The sequence below is a fragment of the Saimiri boliviensis genome, chromosome X (genome assembly GCF_048565385.1).
Source record: "Saimiri boliviensis isolate mSaiBol1 chromosome X, mSaiBol1.pri, whole genome shotgun sequence".
NCBI classification, from domain to species: domain Eukaryota; kingdom Metazoa; phylum Chordata; class Mammalia; order Primates; family Cebidae; genus Saimiri; species Saimiri boliviensis.
The window spans coordinates 78,447,587-78,452,838 of NC_133470.1; positions in this window are offsets into that span (position 1 = coordinate 78,447,587).

Here is a 5,252-nt window from a genome sequence, read left to right on the forward strand (position 1 = left end):
TATGGTTATTAGAATTATTTGAAAGTTTTAAAGATATATACAGGAGAATAAGGGAGTAAGTGACAAAAGTATTCACCTTTTTACCTTCTAGGGTACCAATTTTATTGCATGAAAAAATGTTAAATATTCCCAAAGTCATAATATCTGCAAAATAGTAATTAAATGTTTGCAACTAAGAAATTTTACTCCTCAGGGAGCCTATGTTCCACACTAGTTTGCACTGATATATTACAACATGAACATCTAATATTAAATAAATGGTATATGTATTATTATTAGATTATATAGTCAAGAGAATAGATGTTTATTTATAAGACATGAGTAACAATAATTCATTAAACTTAGGTTCTGTTAGATGGTCTTCTTCTAATGTATGCGATGAATCTACAGTTTATAGTTTGCTACAGAACACGGGGGAAAGATTTTCTAATTTTCAGTCTTGAGCTACGTATTATGCCAAGAAGACTGAATTAGTAACTCATGATATCTGCCTACCTTGAGAGTTGACAGAAAAGCACTGGACTTCTAGTCATTTTCTATGTAGTCTCCATCACCTTTCCTAATTATTTCTTCAGTAAGTTAATTCAATGCTTGGCACTTCACACGATTTTACTGAAACCTGTGTTTCAAACCTCATTAGCTACTTGGCTGCTCTTCAGTTCCCCTCATCTTCACTAAAGGTGAGCAGAAAGCTATCAAAAAGTAAAGGTGAGAAGAGCTGGGAAGATGGTGAAATGCGAGGGAGGGTTCCGGAGAATGAGGAGTCTTCACCTTACTTCCTTAATGCATAAAATAGAAACAGAAACAACAGTTTCTTATTTGTCTGTTAAATTGCCATATATCAAAGAGACAAATGCAAGTGTTCAGAACTTCCTGTATTTAATTAAAAATCCTTGATATTTAGAGATACTTATTTTCTGCCAGAACGAACTCTTCTGGATATTTATAATGGATTTTGTAATAACGTACTTTTCAATTTTTTTGATCTTCATCTAAGCTAGTTCAATCCTTTTGCCAGTGGCTTTTTCCCTTCAAAAAGAATATTATTTTTCACCTATAAAATGACACTGTATTTGATACAAAAGGTGAAAGCTGCAGTAATTTAAATTGCTATTATCTAGAATAAATAACACTGTTTTCAAATGTATTTACCAGATATTTAAAAAGTACATCTGGCAATTTAGGTTCATATTCCACCCTGGGAAGATGGGGCCTCCTGGTAAGTATATTGTTAACCTAAATTGTCTGTATCCCATGGGAATTAGTTTTCCCTAACTGCTTATTTGTGAGGATTATCTTTAATGTAGCAATTATCCTCTTAAAACTGATTTTCTAGCAATATTATGCTGTGTTTATAAAATGGTCATGTTACTTCCTATTGCATATGGTAGTTATAAACCTGCTTATGAAACATTTTAGAAATAAATGTTATAAAATGATCAACAAAGAGAAATTATCCTAAATTCAGAATCAGATTACCTCTCGTTTAACAGGTAAGACTATTTTGAGGCCACAGGCAGTAAAAGATATTGAAGTACTGAGAGGATATAAATTACTAATTAGTTTTAGAGAAAACTGCTTACTGCTCTCCTGGATAGAAGTATAATTTCTGGCTGGGCATGGTGGCTCATACCTGTATTCCGAGTACTTTGGGGAACCAAGGTGGGTGGATCATTTGAAGTCAGGAGTTTGAGACCAGCCAGGCCAACATGATGAAACCTCATCTCTACTAAACATACCAAAAATTAGCCAGGAGTGGTGGTGCATGCCTGTAGTCCAAGCTACTTAGGAGGCTGAGGCAGGAGAATTGCTTGAACACAGGAGGCAGTAGTTGCAGTGAACCAAGATCATGACACCGCACTCCAGCCAGAGCAACAGGGAGAGACTCCATCATGGTGGGGGGTGGGGCAGTATAGAAGGATTCTGCCAAGATGGCCAAATAGGAACAGCTCCAGGGCACAGGTCCCAGCAAGAGTGACACAGAAAGTGAGTGATCTCCACATTTCCAACTGAGGTACCAGGTTCATTTCAATGGGACTGGTTGGACAGTGGGTGTAGCCAAGATAAAATAAGGCAAGGCAAGAGCTGCCTCACCCATGAAGTACAACTGGCTGGAGGACTGGGTACTTCCCACCCCACCCTCCACCACTCAGGTTCAGATACTGCACCTCTCCCATAGCCACTGCAACCCACAGACCAGGAGATCCCCACTGGACTGAAAAGTGTCGTGAGTTACCAGTACAGATCTGAGTGGCAGCACTGGCCAGCACTGCGGGTTGTCATCACAGATCTGGGTGGATGTTTTGACTAGCACCAAGAGCACCAGTGGGACAGAGCTACCCAATCCCCAGAAAGAGAGGGTGATGAAAGCAGGGAGACAGGTGATGTGTCTGAGTGGGTCCCACTCCCACAAAGACCAGCAAACTAAAGCACTCTCACTTGAGAGTTTCGCAGCCAGCACATTAGTTTGAGCTCGACCTGGGATAATCAAGCTCGGTGTAGGGAAGGGCATCTGCCATTGCTGAGGTGGGTCTAAACCTACCTGTGTAAACAAAAGCCGGAGGAAGCTTACACAGTATCAGGACAGAGTCTGTGAGAATCCATCAGTGCCTCTGCAGGAGACAAGGGATAGACTGCTTCCTCAAGTGACTCCCTGACCTCTGTATAGCCAAAAGGACACCTCATACGGGAGAGCTGTAGCTGATACCTGGGGGATACCCTTCTGGGATGAAGCTAACAGAGGAAAGATCAGGCAGCAATCATTGCTGTTGTGCAACTCCTATGGGTGATTCCCAGGCAAGCAAGTTCTAGAGTGGAGCTCCAGCAGTCCTACAGAAGAGGGGCCTGACTAGTAGAAGGAAAGCCAAAAAACAAAAAGAAATACTTCAACATCAACAGAAAGGATGTCCAGAGACCCCATCCAAAATCACCAACTTCAAAGATCAAAGGTAGATAAATCCACAAAGATGGAAAGAAACCAGCACAAAAAGGATGAAACCATCAAAGACAAGAACTTCTCTCCTCCTGGAAGGGAATCACAACTAATCACCAGCATGGGAACAAAACAAGGTGAAGAATGAATTTGATGAATTGCCAGAAGCAGGCTTCAGAAGGTAGGTAATAACAAACTTCTCTGAGCTAAAAAAAAATTTTCTAACCCAATTCAAAGAAACTAAAAACCTTGAAAAAAGATTAAACAAAATGCTACCAAGAATAACCAGCTTCGAGAAGAACATAAACGACTTGATGGAACTGAAAAACACAGCATGAGAACTTCTCAAAGCATACACAAGTTTCAATAGACAAATTGATCAAGCAGAATAAAGGATATCAGAGATTGAAGATCAACTTAATGAAATAAAATGAGAAGGCAAGATTAGAGAAAAAAGAGTAAAAAGAAATAAACAAAGCCTCCAAGAAATACGAGATTATGTGAAAAGACCTAATCTATGCTTGATCGGTGTACCTGAATGTGACAGGGAGAATGAATCCAAGCTGGAAAACACTTTAGGATATTATCCAGGAGAACTTCCCCAACCTGGAAAGGCACGCCAACGTTCAACTCAAAGAAATACAGAGAACACCACAAAGATACTCCTCAAGAAGAGAAACTCCAAGGCAAATAATTGATACATTCACCATGGTTGAAATGAAGGAAAAAAATGCTAAGGGCAGCCAGAGAGAAAGGTCAGGTCACCCACCAAGGGAAGCCCATCAGACTCATAGTGGATCTCTTGGCAGAAACCCCACAAGCCAGAAGAGAGTGAGGGGCCAATATTCAACATGCTTAAAGAAAAGAACTTTGAACTTAGAATTTCATATCCAGCCAAACTAAGCTTCATAAGTGAAGGAGAAATAAAATCCTTTACAGACAAGCAATTGCTGAGAGATTTTGTCACCACCAGATCTGCCTTATAAGAGCTTCTGAAGGAAACACTAAACATGGAAAGGAACAATCACTATCAGCCCTGCAAAAATGTACCAATGGTAAAGACAAATGACACAAAAAAGAAACTGCATCAACTAATGGACAAAACAAGCAGCCAGGAACAAAATGGCAGGATCCAATTCACACATAATAATAATGTTAAAAGTAAACAGCCTAAATGCCCTAATCAAAAGACACAGACTGGCAACCTGGATTAAAAAGTCAAGACCCATTGGTGTGCTATATTCAGGAGACCCATCTAATGTGCAAAGACGCACACAAACTCAAAATAAAGGAATGGGAGTACATTTACCAAGCAAATGGAGAGAGAAAAAAAAAAAGCAGGGGTTGCATCCCAGTCTCTGATAATACAGACTTTAAACCAACAAAGATCAAGAGAGACAAAGAAGGGTATTATAAAATGGTAAAAGGATCAATTCAACAAGAAGAGCTAACTATTCTTAATATATATGCACCCAATATAGGAGCACCCGGATACATAAAGCAAGTTCTTAATGACTTACAAAGAGACTTAGACTCCCACACAATAATAGTGGGAGACTTTAACACTCCACTGTCAATATTAGGCAGATAAACAAGATGGAAAATCAACAAGGATATCCAGGACTTGTATGCAGACCTGGACCAAGTGGACCTAATAGACATCTACAGAACTCTCCACCCCAAATCCACAGAATATATATTCTTCTCAGCACCACATCACACTTATCCTAAAATTGACCACATAATTGGAATTAAATCACTCCTCAGCAAATGCAAAGAAAAAGAAATCATAAAAAACAGTCTCTCAGACTACAGTGCAATCAAATTACAGCTCAGGATTAAGAAACTCACTCAAAACTGCACAACTACATGGAAACTGAACAGCTTTCTCCTGAATGATGACTAGATAAACAATGAAATTAAGGCAGAAATGAAGATGTTCTTCAAAACGAATGAGAACCAAGACACAATGTACCAGAATATCTGCGACACTTTTAAAGCAGTGTCTAAAGGAAAATTTACAGCAATAAATGCCCACAAGAGAAGTGAGGAAACATCTAAAATTGACACCCTATCATCAAAATTGAAAGAGCTAGAGGAGCAAGATCAAAAAAACTCAAAAGCTATCAGAAGACAAGAAATAACTAAGATCAGAGCAGAACTGAAGGAGATAGAGACATAAAAATCCCTTCAAAGAATCAATAAATCCAGGAGCTGATTTTTGAAAAGATCAACAAAATAGACAGACTGCTAGCCAGACTAATAAAAAAGAAAAGAGAGACTACCATTAGAGATTACTGCAAATGACATTATACAAATA